At 40.7% G+C, this 17,157-nt stretch overlaps 1 protein-coding gene and 1 long non-coding RNA gene across 3 annotated transcripts in view; one reads left to right on the forward strand and one right to left on the reverse strand.

The window, feature by feature from the left end:
- LOC113879248 overlaps nucleotides 1-10,992 on the forward strand; it is a 66,752-nt gene extending 55,760 nt beyond the window's left edge. The window contains exon 2 of the long non-coding RNA XR_003507247.1: nucleotides 10,759-10,992. This is a non-coding gene — a long non-coding RNA (uncharacterized LOC113879248). The remainder of the gene's footprint in view (nucleotides 1-10,758) is intronic.
- Nucleotides 1-17,157, reverse strand: part of MAP3K1 (mitogen-activated protein kinase kinase kinase 1) — a 76,282-nt gene that overhangs the window by 37,632 nt on the left and 21,493 nt on the right. The window lies entirely within an intron of this gene.

The raw sequence follows: 17,157 nt of genomic DNA on the forward strand, positions 1-17,157 counted from the left end.
TTCATCGGCTCTTTGGGGTTGCAGGGGAGAGAGATCGTTAGGGGTGATTTCAGTGCACAGCGAGGGACCCGTGAAGTTTCTCCCCTGCAGCACGTACACGTGGCCTTTGGAGAACATGGTGATCCACGCCCCGGGGAGACACCAAAGTAGCTTCAGTTGACTGACAGCATGGACGGGGGAGCCAGGTACAACACTTGTGTTCACTTTTATTGCTTCTTCCCCTCTCCCTGTCTCTAACCACATCTTCCTTCTGACTAACTTCTCTCTCTTCTCCCTTGTTTCTGTCTCCTTGCTCCTAGTTACTGCTTTGCTATTTTTGTCTATTTGGACGCCATTCTTCCCACAGTGATACTCTCCAGGTATCCCGTATTCAAACTCCCATAGAGAGAAGGTCTGGTTAAGATGTACAGCACCGTCCAGTGCAGGGGGTCTTTGGATCAGGGCACATTCCTGCGCCAGCCAACTGTGAACTGCAAGATGGGTTTAGATGTGTAAAGCATGGTGCCCCGGGTGTCAGAGACCGCTGGGAAAGGAAGGCGGCTATGACTGGGCAGGCCCTCTGGCCTCATGTCAGATGCCTCTGTGGCCTGTCCAGGACACTTGGCGCTGATGACAGAAGAGTGAATAAGATGTGGTAACCCGTCCCGGAGGAGCTCCCAGTGTGATGAGGGAAGCAGGTTCTTAAAAACTAGAGTTTATGCTGTATGATAATTAATACTATTAATAGCATCCTGGGAGGGAACGGCTAACTGCTGTAGAACGGTGGTAGGAAATTCTTTACTGAAGGCATATGAGATTTCAAAAGGTATATTCCTATCAGGAAAAAAATCCTCAAAGGCAGAGAGACATGAAATATCTTGGTGTGCTTAAGAAGAGGGTGTTTTAGTGCCATGAGAAGAGGCCAGTGGCTGGCATGTAAGAGGTTCCAGGAAGAGGGTCTTGTACATGATACGAATGAATATTAGAGTTTTAGAACCAGGGAAAATCATCTCCCAAAAGACAAGAGGAGGGAGAACTACAGGAGTGACAGTCTAATCAACAGTGCCTGGTACCAGATAAATGGAGGACTGAGTGGCTTCATTGAGAAGAGGCAAGTGAAGCATCTCGTTTTTTTAAATATTAGCAGGTAAATTCTGTAGGTCTAGAAAGAGACTAAACTATATAAACCTAACCTCAGGGGAGAAGGTTTTTTTTGAAGCTCTAGGTCAGTTACAGATTCATTCAAAAAAAGTAAGAAACCTCATGTTTTTTAAATAAATATGAAAGGAGGATAAAGCTTAATCTGTAACAATGTTAATCTGTTTAGATTAGTTCGTGTTTAAAAAAAAAAACTTTCTTGTTATAACTATATTAATTGATTAGATGATGAATCTCAAAAATACTGGAGTGGGTTGCCGTTCCCTGCTCCAGGGCCTCTTCCCAATCCAGGAATCGAATCTGGGTCTCCTGCATTGCAGGCACATTCTTACCATCTGAGCCACCAGGGAAGCCCACTTTTCAAAATCCTGTAATTTTTGGTGGAGAATAATTATAATCTTAAAACTCAAATGGGGTAATATTTTATTAGAAACAAATCCCTGATACCAGATAGATTTTTAGTATGTATAAGACAATTCAGAATAATTTTTAAGTGTGAATCAATCAAAATAACTAAGGTGGTATTAAACTGCTTATATTATAATCATTGTTGATAATTAGCTATTTGTTGTCTTTGTTATTTAACCCCCATATTATTCCACCCTTGATGAGTTAACCAGAACATGAGCTTTTTGAGGATGAAATTTTGTGCCTGTATCCTTCAAAGGACAAACTGGGAAGGTTTGCAGGCAACACTGCAGATAGTTTTTGTCCCCTGATAAAGATTTCTGGTAGAAATTCAATGTATGATAAGACTCATTATACTGTGGACATGCTCATACCAAGAAATCAACAGTCCTTTATCGTACTAAAGTCAGCATATTTACTCTCACTGAGGGAAAAAGAAAGTTACTAGTTTCTTTCGTTCTCAGAGCCAAATGCTCCTGAGCACAACCTGAAGTGAACTCTTAGGGGGCCTAGTTTTCATAATGCGAGCTACTTTTACATATTATGTTGTAATGTTGCATTACATAAAGATGGAAGGGTTACTCTTAACAATGATTTTATTTAGCCCTCCTTGCTCAGAAGAGGGAAAAGGCCAGCAGTTGCCATTGACCATATATCTCTGGAGAAATTATCTTAAGGGAAAATAGAGTTGTTTTACAACTAAGATACAGATTTTTTGGCCTCAGATCTAGGTCTCCAAATTTTAAGCACTTGTAAAACACTAAGTTTCCTTTCGCCCTTGAAGTCATTCACATCTGAATTTAAATCCTGTGTTTTTTGCATACAGACTTTATTACCTTGGACACATAACGTAACCTCCTGGTTTGTTGGTTTGTTTGTTTGTTTAATCTGCCAGTGGGATAGTAAAGAGTCTCATCATCGGGACTTCCCTGGTGGCCCAGTGGTTAGGACTCTGCTTCCACTGCAGGTGGCGCAGGTTTAATCCCTGGTCAAGAACTAGGATCCCACAAGCCCCATGACTAGCCAACAATAGAGTCCCATTCTCATGAGAACTGACTGAAGTGACCCGCCTGGAGCTGTTAGCACAGTGCTCTGTCCATGGTAAGGGGTTGCTGGCCTCTGTTGTTACAGCCTTTATGCGTCACCACACTCTCCTTATCCTTACCAAAGTTTCCTTCTCTTGCTTTTTACCTGGCAACTTAAATTTTAAGGATCCCAGAGTGGTCTAGTTTTGTTTTGGGAGATAGTTCCTCCCTTGCTCTCCCTCTTGCTCTCCCTCTTTTCGGTAACAAAGCTTATGGGTTTTAGTATATGAATTCCTGCTGCTAAGAGAACTTCACAGGTAGGCATCAACTGGGTGGCTCTGAATTGTGCCTGTCCCAAATAATTCAGTGTGTTTTCCAGGGTTTTTTGAGATTGCTTAGACACCAAGAGAATTGAGAGTCTAAAGTTATCCATAATCTAAACTGTTCTGGAAATCTTTATGTATACTAAGGTTCAGTTCAGTTCAGTTCAGTCACTCAGTTGTGTCCGACTCTTTGCAACCCCATGAATCGCAGAACGCCAGGCCTCCCTGTCCATCATCAACTCCCGGAGTTCACTGAGACTCACGTCCATCGAGTCAGTGATGCCATCCAGCCATCTCATCCTCTGTCGTCCCCTTCTTCTCCTTCCCCCAATCCCTCCCAGCATCAGAGTCTTTTCCATGCGGGAGACCTGGGTTCAATCCCTGGGTCGGGAAGATCCCCTGGAGGACGGCCTGGCAACCCACTCCAGTATTCTTGCCTGGAAAATTGCCATGGACAGAGGAGCCTGGAGGGTTACAATCCACTGGGTCACAAAGAGTCAGACACAACTGAGCAACTAAGCACAGCACGGTATACGTTGTATGAAATTAACCAAAATTAAACCAAAAAATTAGTGGATAATCACACTGCAAATACTCACTCTCTAGTTGACCTATGCCAACCTAGACACGGAAAGTGCCAGTTTTTCAAGGGTAAGTCCTTTCCCTGGGCCACACCCTGCTGCCACAAACAAAGCACCCAGAGGAACTGACGCCATGGGCTTGATAAACAATCAACGATCTGGAGTTAGCATAGCTGGTTATCACTCCTAATCAATGAAGATCTGGAAAATAACACTGCAGATGTATCCAGCACATGTAATAGACACATACAGCCTGTTTAACCCATAACTTCTACCAGAAATGAGTGCCTCTGGGGTATATAAACATTTCAAAGAGAACAGAAAGAATATTCAAAAGGTTTACTACTTTTAAATTAGCAATTCATAAAAGACTGATTTAACAATCACTGTATAAATATAGTAACAGGGAATTTACAAAACGCAGAGCTAATAGGCAATATTAAGCCATTTTTAAAGGTGGCAACTCTGTGGAAGCTTTTTTTGATGAAGTTTATGGAGTAAACTGGGCTTCCCTGGTGGCCCAGATAGAAAACAATCTGCCTGCAATGTGGGAGACCGGGGTTTGATCCCTGGGTTGGGAAGATTCCCTGGAGAAGGGAATGGGAACCCACTCCAGTATTCTTGCCTGGAGAATTCCATGGACAGAGGAACCTGGTGAGCTATAGCCCATGGGGTCGAAAAGAATCGGTCATGACTGAGCAACTAACACATATACGGAGTAAGCTACATGCCTCAAAGTCTTCCTTTAGAGAAAACAAGAGAATCAAAAAGAAAACTGTATTTTAACTGCACAGCTCTTCAATACTATATGTTTTTAATATACATGCTAGAGATGCATGAAAATATTTAAAGCAATTAATAAAGTCTACAGAATGAGTAAACTCCACAGAGAAGTAAATACTCCTGATAATTTTAAGTCAGTGTGCTACAAGCTCAGACATCATTAAAACAAATGTTTTTTAAGGTATATAAAATATCGGTAACTAGCAATTAGGACACTATTATGATCAACAGAGACTTAAGGGAAGAAAGAAAAAAGATTCTAGTTTGTTTTCTTTCATGAATCTTATTTTTAATTTTTCATTTAATTCTGCTCAAGACTATTTAATGATTACAAGAAACCTTTCTTGATCACAAACATTCGTTAAGAATAGTCAAATGATAAGACTGTCTTGCAGGTTTTATCAAAGTAAAGTAAATCTTATAAAATTGACATATGAGCATTTTGGATGACTTCAACAGCCTCCAAAGTCACTGACATAGTCAAGGTAAAACACCAAGGCTAGACTTTCAGGTAGGTAAACTTGTGCTGTTGTGCTTCCACAGCGTCCGATTCTTGCAACACCATGGGCTGTAGCCTGCCATGCTCCTCTGTTCATGGGACTGTCCCAGGCAAAAACACTGGAGTGAACTGCCATTTCCTTCTCCAGGGGATCTTCCCAGATAGTGAATAAATAACATCAAACTAAAGGGGCTATGTTTCTTGTGGCTGAAAACCCAGATAAACAAATAAAAGGTCCAATGTAAAGTGATTTTCTAAATCATTTCTTAATACCTACCCAGTCCAAGAAAAAAAATACAGCAGCAATGCAAAAACTTGGTTAAGATGTTTCCTTGGGGCATCCATGTCTCTCAGAAATGTAGCTAGTGGATCCCATTAAAAGCCACTACATCCAAGTTATTAATGTACCACAAACAAATCAATTTAATCTGTATTACTGATGTAATCACTCAGTAATGGAACCAAGATGTTCTATCAAAATCTGGAAAAAACAATCATTCTTCCTTCTAAACGTGCTAATAGATAAGTATAAAAATCATCCAATATAAGTATGAAACTAATTAGGTATACTTTATCAAGGTGGGGGGATAATACAAGATAGTAATCATATGTACTGACAAGTGTGTAGCTGACCAGTAAATGTCAGAAAATGTCAAACTGCAATAAAAGTTAAAACTCGTTAGAGGAAAAGATAATTCAGATAGCTCAAATATACAGCAAAATTCAAGGGGGAAGTAGCTATGTATAGAAAATCAAGGATATGCAATGACTATTAAAATTGACAAGAATTTTAAAGAAAAAGGAAATAAGATGAATAAAGTCAGTAATCAAATTAGATTAGTAAGGAAATTAAAATCCTAGAAAATTCAGCAATTTGAAATTTAAAAAAAAAAGGCAGCATTATTTTTAAAGAAGCAGTCAAAGAGAAAAACCAGAGAAGGTGAGGGCAGATGTCTTTTCAAGTTAACACCCCTCCTGTGTGGGCAGAAAAGAAAACAAAACCAACTGCAGTGAAACCAACATGTTGTCAGTTCTGTAATGTCTTAAGATTCAACTTCAATGAAATTCACTCACTTGTCTCAAATTATGAACTGAAATTTGACGACGATATTTATGCAGACAAATGAAAACTGTAAAAATGGTCAGAACTGGAGAGAAATACGAGTTTCATGATTTTATAAAAGTCATTGTCTCACAAAATATATGAATACCTTAGTGACAGAAAAACAGTGAGTGTAGTTCTGTTACCATGACAGACAAAACAAAATGGACTGACAAGTTACTAGCTGTCACTGGAATATTTACAACTTAAACTTAATATTGTACAAAAATAGTTTTTTTGGGGGGTATTCATCAAAGTAACCACTTCTGTAACAAAATTTATAAATACTATAATACTATTCTATCCACCTTCCCATGGGGTAAGAGTCACACAACTCTTCTCACTCGTGAACTGAGAAAATCTACAGGCTTAATGCAAACTGTTTTTTGAGAGCCAATGCTTACAGTGGGAGTTTAAGTATGGTTCCACTTCTCATCTGTTCCTCTCCAACAAAAACCCACGAAAGCTTCAAATACTTTTCACTCTGTAAGCTTGTATTCTTTTAATATTCAGTGCTAAAAATTCCACTGTTTATTCCTTCCTTTGTTGTGTCCTTGATAACTGACGAAGAACCTTTAGAAACTGTTAAAAAAAAAAAAAACACTGGGATGTGTGAGCATCCTCTTCCTTAATTGTTGAATATAGATCAGTAAGCAAGGAAAAGGATGCTAATTTTTTTACAGTATTTTGCTAAATGTGTATTTCCTTTCAAGAATTCCCCTTTCATGCTACTTGATGAGTCTAGGGTTGGGAATGTGTGAAAGACAACTGATGCATAAACTAAGTGAGCTTTTAGAGAAGTGTATTAGAAATCCCCATACACTACTACCATGGGGCCGCTTTCAGCAAAGCCGTGTCCTGTCCTCCGCCAAGGGCACTGGCACACGATCCGTGGCACAAGGCAGGCATCCAGGGGAGAAAGATGGCTGCTCCTTCGCCATTTTGGTTTTCATCAAAAAGATCCCAAGTTAGTGTTATGGTGAGCTCTTAAGTATGTTTCTCTGGAACATTCTCCAATGGGTATGTGACTACATTTTTACTAAGCCAATTATCTTGAAAGAAATGTGACCACTTGGGTTTGAATATTCTAAAGATCAAATGAACAAAACTAGTAGTTGGGAAAGTGGTATGTTCCTGCACACTTTCCCCTTTCACAGTTGAAGAAAAGTAAAGTTAAAAATGTAACATGAACTACTGTTGTTGAGTCGCTAAGTTGGGTCCAACTCTTCTGCGACTCCATGGACAGTAGCCGCCAGGCTCCTCTGTCCATGGGATTTTCCAGGCAGGAATACTGGAGTTGGGCTGTCATTTCCTTGAATACCTTCTGTATTAATAAAAACCCTTTGGTTGTTTTTAATGTTCCCAGATTAACGGAGAAGGCATATAGTGCTGAAGTAGAGCACAAAGCCCTCTTATAGCCTGTGCTAGGAGAATGATCTCTTTCAAACCCCATGGAACAGCTAGTACTATTTCTACAGTACTTCTTTCTAGCTGGTGGAAAGGCACGTTAACTGGGATGCTCAGAATGAGGAAGAATAACTTCCTGACAAATGTCGCTTTTCTTCTCTATGCTTTTAATGCTAGAAAACCATTCTGTTCAGTGAATGCTGGCATGCCTACTACGTGTAAGCTCTGAACTAGGCAACAGAGATACAAAGTGGGATAAAGAAAAAAGACAGGATCTCCATCCCTTTAGGCGCTTAGTCTAGCAGAAGAGAGAAAACGTGCCAGGACTGCTACAATAGGAGTATTTTAACAGATCATAAACAGCTTCAAGGATGGAGTGGATCTCCATCCTTAATTTTTTGTAGCAGAGTCCTGGAAAGACCTACAAAGGAGGTGATGCCTGAATAGTTTTTAAGGAAAGAAAAGGACTAGCAGGCATGAAGCTGATGAAGGTTAAAAGATTTCCTTGACAGAAGAAACAGCTTTGGTGAAAATAAGGTCCAACAGAGTACTAAACAATTTATGATTCTGTTTAGGAAACACTAGATAAAGTTAAACATATTCATTTAAAGACAAGTTCATCATACTTTCTCAAGAAGGAAAAAAAAAAGAAGGTAACAGTATTTCTCACACTAATTTGGCACAAAAGTCCTTATAAGCAAAACACCTTTGACAGAGTGGCGGTCCTTAGAATATACTGTGAGAAATCTGTACAGGATCATCTCTATATCCTTTCTGGCTCAAATTAGTCAATAGGTCTAAGAAGAAAAATACAGACAAGAAATTAATACCAGTTAATACTGTTTCAATGGTGGCTTTTCAAGCTTCCATAAAATTCAGCAACTGCCTTCAGTGAAATTAAGCCTCTAAAAATCAAAATATGGGTGATAAGATTATTTGACAGCCAGCCAGAGATGAGTAAACTCACCTGGTACGAACTCATCCTAAGAGCAGTGGATGTCAGACAATTCAAATTTGGCCTAGTCTAACCACTAGCAGAGACCAGTGTGTCAGTCGCTTAGTTGTGTCCGACTCTTTGCCAACCCCGTGGACTCCAGGCTCCCCTGTCCATTGAATTCTCTAGGCAAGAATACTGGAGTGGGTTGCCATTTCTTACTTCAGGGCATCTTCCTGACCCAGTGATTGAACACAGGTCTCCTGCATTGCAGAGGCCAGAGTCCGTCACTAAGATCTGCCCCAGGCCCATTGTATTCACTCTGCTTAAGATTTAAGCCTGGAGAGAAGACAAAGATCAGCCAAGAAAAACCCCTGACAAGCCCTTACTTTAAAAATCTCTACACGCCTAGAGGAAGACCCCAGAACTTGAAATAAAAAAGGGGCCTGGGGAACGGCCCTTGCTTCTCGAAAACCCCTGGAGCTCTGGCATTGCGGAAGCACTCACACGTCTTCAGCGCTGATGACAGCGCTTCCGCAGTGACTGGTGGGGAGCAGGTCAGGGGAAAGCAGAGGCAGTGAGACGCGTGTGGCCGAAGGAGGCAGTGCCATCCAGACACTGTCACTGTTGTTTTTCAGTCGCTCATGTGTGTCCAACTCTTTGCCACCCCATGGACTGCAGCACGCCAGGCTTCCCTGTCCATCGCCACCTCCTGGAGCTTGCTCAAACTCATGTCCATTGAGTCGGTGACACCATTCAACCATCTCGTCTTCTGTCATCCCCTTCTCCTCCTGCCCTCAATCTTTCCCAGCATCAGGGTCTTTTCTAATGAGTCAGCTGTTCACATCAGGTGGCCAACGTACTGGAGCTTCAGCTTCAGCATCAGTCCTTCCAATGAATATTCAGGACTGATTTGCTTTAGGATTGACTGGTTTGATCTCTTTGCTGTCCAAGGGACTCTCAAGAGTCTTCTCCAACATCACAATTCGAAAGCATCAATTCTTCCACACTCAGCCTTCTTTACGGTCCAACTCTCACATCTGTACATGACTACTGGAAAAACTATGGCTTTGACTAGACTGACCTTTGTTGGCAAAGTAACGTCTCTGCTTTTTAATATGCTGTCTAGGTTTGTCAGAGCTTTTCTTCCAAGGAGCAAGCGTCTTTTAATTTCATGGCTGCAGTAACCACCTGCAGTGATTCTGGAGCCCAAGAAAATAAAGTCTGTCACTGTTTCCACTGTTTCCCCATCTATTCACCATGAAGTGATGGGACCAGATGCCATGATCTTAGTTTTCTAAATGCTGAATTTTAAGCCAGCTTTTTCACTCTTCTCTTTCACCTTCATCGAGAGGCTCTTTAGTTCCTCTTCACCTTCTGCCATAAGGGTGGTGTCATCTGCATATCTGAGGTTACTGATATTTCTCCTGGCAATCTTGATTAAAGCTTGTGCTTCATCTAGCCCAGCATTTCGCATGATGTACTCTGCATGTAAGTTAAATAAGCAGGGTGGCAATATACAGCCTTGACGTACTCCTTTCTCAATCTGGAACCAGTCCATTGTTCCACGTCATCCAGAGAAGGCTACAGGGAACTGCCCAAATCTGTCCACTAGTACATGACAGGTCCTCACTGGGGAGTTTAGAAACTACGGGGGTGTCTATTAGGGGCACGGATGGGGCAACAGCCACCCAAACCAGTAAAATCTCAGTTGTATACTCAGCAAAATCAAAAGGGCTTCTTATTCAAAGGAGATGGCATAACTTGATGTACACGTTCCTGGGATAGGGGAGATAAAGAAGCTGTACCACAAGTGTCATCAAGACATATGGCATGGTGATCAGTGATGAGAGTTCCGGAGCTAGAAGGCCTGGGTTAAAACCCAAGGTCTGACACGGACCAGCTGGATGGCTTTGACCCAAGTTATTTAACCTCTCTGTACCTCAACTTCCTCACCGTAAAAAGAATAATACCTACCATAGGATTAAACACGCGTACAGGTAAAGTGCTCAAAAGTAAGTTCACCCCCCTAATTTGCTTCCAGTAATTTCCTTTTTCTGTAAAATGGCGATAATAGCCAATACTTCTGATGTACTTCCTATGTACCTTGCACTGTTTTAAACCCTTTGCATACAGTTATCATCTCAGTTTTACAAAGAACGAACATGGATGAAGCACTTAAAATGGCGTCAAGTGTATGGTGAGCACACACTAAATAACTACAACCACCACCATCCTCATTATTACACTGCTGCTGTTCCTTACGGAGCCCCTCGTCCGTACCGGGTACTATGCCAGGGGCTCCATGAAACCTCTCACAAAGCTACAAGGTAAGACTCAGTGTCCACACTGTGCAAACAAAGAAACTCTGCTGGGAAGATTAATAAGTCTGACTAAGAATCCACAGTAAGTGGGAATTCTGAGTTTCCAAACCAGGTTTCTCCGGCTTTGAGGCCCTGTGCTCTTCCTTCTGGTCTATGTTCTTCAGTTTCCCTTAACAATATGTTAGTTGAAAAGCAGATAACAATAACAAAATAAAACTATTTTTTCTGGTTTCAGGAGGAAATAACGCTGATTAGAGACATCTGGGATGTGAAGACTGCTAACAGGCTACAGGGGCCCATTACCTCTGGGGAGCGAGGAGGACGAGGGTAAGAAGACAAAGGAGGCTCCAGCTGTGTCTAAAGCACACTCATTTCCTTAACATCCAACTGCAGCAAATATGATAAAATATTAGCATTTCTTAAATATGGGTAAAGATTTTATGGCTGTTCATTATATTATTCTCTGGTATTTTCCCTCTGCATGGCTGAAATATTTCCTTAAAAATAAACATGTGCTACTGAATTAATAACAGGATTGGGAAGTCATAACTAGGCCATTAACCAGCTACAGAATCTTTTTTTTCATTTTTTAACTTTACAATATTGTATTGGTTTTGCCATATATCAACATGCATCCACCACAGGTATACACATGTTCCCCATCCTGAACCCTCCTCCCTAGCTACAGAATCTTAAGTAATCCCCAACCTTTCCGGAATTCAAGAATTTAACCAAATCAGATCAGACTACAAGATGTTGTTTCAGGGACACCCAGAATGAACATGGTTCATTTATTAATTGCTCTTTAGTTGTTAATTAATGGTTAATTAATTGTTGCTGTTTAGTCACTATGTTGTATCCCACTCTTCTGGGACCACGTGGACCATAGCCTGCCAGGCTTCTCTGTCCATGGGATTTCCCAGGCAGGAAGACTGGAGCTGCCATTTCCTTCGCCAGGGGATCTTCCCCACCCAGGGATTGAACCCACATCTGTTTGACAGGCGGATTCTTTACCGCCAAACCACCTGGGAAGACATCGTTCATTAATGCTACAATGTGAATACTACAGTTCTGCAAGGGAGATATAATATCAAAAAATATATAGCTCAACAGGATCCACAGACTCTGTTAATTCTGGAGAGTACCTTCCAATAGTTTATTTGCATAAAATATTCTTTGTACATCTATAATTCAGTGTCTCCTGGTGTTTTAAAATGTGAGAATCCTTTTCAACATTACCATTACCATAGAACAAACGTGGATCCATAGACTCTGTGAAAACTCAGGCTGGAAATTACTAAAACTTTTGGACTCAGTTTCCCTAATAGTCACTATGGTAAAATCAATTCAAGTCTAATTACTAAAAAAGGGTGAGTATTATGTACAATGGACTGTATCAGAGCTCTCTCAGAAAGCTAAAACAACTGTCAGGAGAAACAGTCAAGAAAGGAGGGCCCAAAAAACATGGATTTACATGGATTTTTTTTTGACACTGAAAACATTAACTTTCCTAGTTGGTTTTTTTTTTTTTTTTTAAAGAAAAGAACCACAACTTTCTCCTCCTTAAAGAAACATAATCATTCTGCATATTTAAGTGCTTCAAGTCAAAAAGCTGTGAAGCAGGAGCCAGAAATGAGAAATGAAGCATGGTGGCTTTCTGGCCAAGCCTCAGCTTCAGCTGTGACAGCGTCCCAATATGAATTCTAACTCCCCCAGTCCAGAGCTCTCTGCCGCCACCAAGCCTGCTCTTCCCAAAATGCAGTCACTGCAATTTATTTTCTTATTTATTTTACTTTTAAGCTCTACTCTCTTAGATGCAATTTATTCTTTAAAGTGAAAAAAAAAAAAAGTAATTCATCTTTGGTGAATTACATTTGATACTTAGGACATAAGCTTGACATATTTGGATTAGACAACTTAAAACATTGTATATGGAATGATACCTTACACTGTAACTTCGGCAGATGGTGAGGGACAGAAAGGCCTGGCGTGCTGCAGTCCATGGGGTCGCAAAGAATCAGACACGACAGGGCGACTGAACAACCACCACCTTACATTATATACTGTTTTGTTTTTGACCTCAGGATTTTAACACAAAATATCATCCCTCAGTGGGCTATATTATTAATCTGTCTACATCAGCAAGTATAAATCAATTTAGCATACAGTTCACCTCCTTAAAAAAAAAAATCACTCCCTACTTGCACAGTCCAGTAAACAAGTGGAAAAGCTGGAGACAGTTGATGCCTTTAGTTCAGTTCAGTTCAGTCGCTCAGTCGTGTCCGACTCTTTGCGACCCCATGAATTGCAGCATGCCAGGCCTCCCTGTTGCCAATACACCACTAACGTGCCAATAAACTTCAAATGATGACCATATAAATTCCCAAATGAAGTCTTTTACTTCTGATACTGGTGTGTCTGCTTGTGTTCATGTTCTCAACCTTCCACAGATAAGAACTACCAAAAAGCACCATGTAATTTACTCTGCATCCGGTGTTTGGGATTTGTAACCTCAGGAATCTCCCCAAGTGACCTATGGCCAAGTTGTGATCAGTCTCTGTACTAACGTCCCTGAGGAGACTGAGGTCTCCCCAGTAGATCCTGACCAATGTCGTATGTTCCTCAATCCCTTTCAATTATTCCTGGGAATAATTCCTATTCACTGAGTGTCCACACACACATCTTAAAACAAACACAAACCCTTTCAGCTAGAGAATACATTAAAATAATGGGAAGGTTTTGAAACTTGCAAAGTGCTGAATCATGCTTATATTTAGGTTTTGTTTCTGCAACTGGTTTTGGAGGGCTCAAACTCCCTCTAAGAAAACTAGCCACCCTAGGTTAATCCACTAGAAGACAGGATCAAGAGTGAATCTAACTGCTTTATTCACTGTCAAAAATTATTGCAGTTAATTATAGCATACAGTTGAAGAAATCAAAGATTCAAAGGGAAACAGAACACTCTAGGAATGGAATGAGAGAAGATAAAATCTTCATTCAATAGGTGGCACTCTTTCCTTAAAAATGTAACAGGCAATTGTTAAAAATAACATCTGCCCACTAATAACTTGAAAGAGAAGGCACATTAATTCCAATATCCTGTCCCAAATACGGTCTGAATCATTATATTGTCTTCTCATTATATAATGTCGTTATATAATTGTATATATAATGTCATTATATAATGACATTATATAATGTCTTCTCATTTCAATGGACTGTAGGTATTCTTAAATATGCTTATTTTCTTTTCACTGCATCAAAAGCTACAATTTAGAAGAACCAAAGCATTGTGTTTATTTTAAACTGGTGGGTTTTGATGTAAAATTTAGCCTGATATATGATTCAAAACACATTCTTCCTAACCATTTTCTGATTTTTAAAGAACTTCATTATAAAAGAATAATCTGAATGGAAATGGGGAAAAACTATACTTGTAATATATAGACTGTATTATTTTTTTTGTTTTAAAACATGACAGTCTTTCATAAGCATGCATATGAATATTCTTTTTAACTAAAATAACAGACTAAATTCATTATCACTCCGGCTGATACTCAATCTCAAATTTTTAAGTTGAAAAATAGAAACAATGCTGACAATTGATAAAATGTGAGTTTAACCTAGTATACAGAAGAAGCAAAAAATAGAGTTTGCCTAATTTTCCTTAATTAGAAAAACTTGTTTAGGTATATCCTGTTCCCATATTATTTCTCAAATTCTATCTAGGGTCACCCCTCCCTTGAAGAAACTATCCCAGAAGCTGCCTTCGGCTTTCCCCACTGGTCACAGCCCCTCTCACTCAGTGGGCAGTGGGGTGGATGCCTTCCTCTGTCCCAACTCAGCAAATAGCACTCTGCTGTAACGGCTTCTTGCCTGACTGCGAAATCCTTGAGAGCAGAAGTGAGTCTTAACTTTATGTTCCTTGCCCTAGCAGAAAGCTTGGCATATGGCAGAGTCTCAATAATATGTACTGAATAAAGGAACAGATTGATCTCTCCCCTTGGGCTGTGTTTCACTTCAGGGCAAGGCCTCTGTCTTACTCATCCTCCACTTGAACAATACTGACTCTGCAATGCCTTTTACTTGTGTGTGCCAGGCTGTAAGACAGCAACACCTCTCCAAGATGAGTCTCAGGCCAGAAAGATCTCTAAGATGTAAATAAGCTTCGCTGAGGCCTTTGTGTAAACCAAGTCCCCACCACTAGTTTTAGGATGCTGCAGTAAGAGAGAAGAGCTGGGAATACCAGCTGTAGTAAGAGTGACGGATTTCATCTCCAGTAAAACACAGAGATGGCCAGAAAAAGAAGCCAAAAACCAGGAGCCTAGAACACATGTACTTCAGCGGAAAACCTTTCCATAACTTGAGAACTTGTCTATGTCTCTAACTTAGTTACCGCCTACTCATTTTCCTGCAGTTAACAAGAAGAAAAAGGTTTGAAGAAAACCTCAAAAGATTTTGTGCCTGGGAGGGAAGAGGCAGAAGTCACGAGACTATACCCTACACTAGGAAGCAACCTGAAAGGAGAAAGGGAACTAGATGAGGAGCTCAATGAATGGGGTGTCTCCGGGGAAGGTAGAGCGCTCGAACCCCAAATCGAGACTCCTTAAATCTGGATTCTCCTAGTTTGGGCAGGGGGCACAGTTGGCAGGATCCATTTGAAACCACCACGTAACTACGAAAAATAGAGCATCTACTTCTAGAATGTCAATTTTATTCCAACATTTGGGAGAGGGGATGCAGTGGCAGTTTGAGGTAAAAATATAAATACAACTAAAACATAAAATTCAAATGAATTAAGGTAAACTGTCAGAGTAGCGACTTGAATCAATTTTGTTCAGTGCTCCAAGCAAGCATTCCCAGAGTGGCAGGCTGTGTACCACGCTCCCGGGCCCTTCCTCTTCAACAGAAGTCTGCCGAACGAATGTTATAAGCTAAAGCAGCTCTTCTCAACAACCTTCCCGTCACAATTTGACAATCACTATAAATACGGTGAAATTTCAAAAATTTGTTTAGAGGGTGTAATTTATCAATGGCACAACCACTGGCCATATATAAGTACCAAGTCACCCTCTACCTGAAGCAAAAATAAACTGTTTGAGTGCTGAAATATTAGCCATATCGCTACTATTTTCCATCCAACAAAGTCTACTGGTTATGCAAGATAATAAGCAGCATTTACAAGGATATTTCTAAATATGCCCTATTTTCTAAAAAGAAATGATTTTAAAACTTTGATTATTTTATTATTACCAACAGAGTATGCTGGATTAACTCCCCAGAACTAATCACCACACCCATGCCTTCAACATCAAAATCTGACTGGCTACCAGTCAGGGACACATGCTGCCTAAGCTAAAATGGGACCCGGAGAGTATTTCTATGAGGTAACTGCGGGTGACAATTAGGAAGAGGGTGGAGTGAAGCAAGAGCCACCTGCAAGGCTTGGACAGAAAGCAATCTTCGGATCCCTTGGGGCAGGAAGGTCACTTACGTGTTCACGTCACCCTAAGGGAAGGCCACAAAGCATGAAAAAAAGTGCAAGTAGAAACCATGAAATGGGTTCCAGGATTACTTACAACCATATTTTTGTGAAGACATAATCTCTATAGGGGCAGGGATTTTTGTCTTTTCCATCACTGCTATATTCCTAGTGTAGCCAATTCTTAAAAAACTTGTCAGGTGGATAAATGTTTCTTTACACCCTGAAAAATAATAATTTAAACACAGAGAAAACTCCTACCAATGTATTTCATAACTATGGCAAATTTAATCATGGACTGGCTTTCTAGTCACTATGCAGTCAAGCATCCTCCAAGCCCCCTCCCTGAGAAATGTCAGTATTTCAGGAAAGAACACTCACCGCTTTAACAACAAACTTCCCTCCTTTGCTCCACTGTCTTCAGCCTATAAGCATTCTCCCTTCTTCCTGCCTTAAAATAAAACCCAACCCGGGCAATCCCAAAATGCTTCCCTGCTTTTACAAATCCTTGGGGCTTCTGCCTCTCCCCTACCCTGTCCTCCTCTGGCTTCTCAAGAGGAGCCTGTGCTTTCTCACAGCCCTGTCATCCCTTAGGGAAGTTCAGTGGCTCTGATGCCCAACACTCCACTAAAACTGCTGGCCTGGGGACGGTGGCGGCAGCCCTTGCATCCTGCCTCGTGGCACTGCAGTCGCTGACCGTCTTCTCCTTGGATGAAATCCTCTGCTCTGCTTCTCGGGTGTCATCTGTCCTGCAAGATCTTCTCTGCTCCCTTCCAGGAAATCCTGGCACTCCTCAGAGTGAGGGATCTGAGCTACAATTCCCCACTGTCCTTTCACTGACTTGGAGATGGGCCTGGGCCTACCTATCAAGAAATTAAAATGTTCTTAGACACTGTGAGATTCTGAGAAACCCAAGACTGAGCTGAGCAAAGGTACCATTAATGAGAGACACTGTGAGAAGCCAGGAAACTTCAACCCCAGAGGCAGAATTACTATCAATGTAATAAGAAATATAAAGATAAGCATATTTCACTTCCTACAAGCTGTTTTCTTAAAGGCTGTATATAAATATAATACACATAATAACATTTTCAGGTGTCTCACACTGAATCATTCTTGACTTTTCGGAGAGGATGTCAACACAAGTTTTTA

This window comes from Bos indicus x Bos taurus, chromosome 20 (genome assembly GCF_003369695.1).
Source record: "Bos indicus x Bos taurus breed Angus x Brahman F1 hybrid chromosome 20, Bos_hybrid_MaternalHap_v2.0, whole genome shotgun sequence".
Lineage (NCBI taxonomy): Eukaryota > Metazoa > Chordata > Mammalia > Artiodactyla > Bovidae > Bos > Bos indicus x Bos taurus.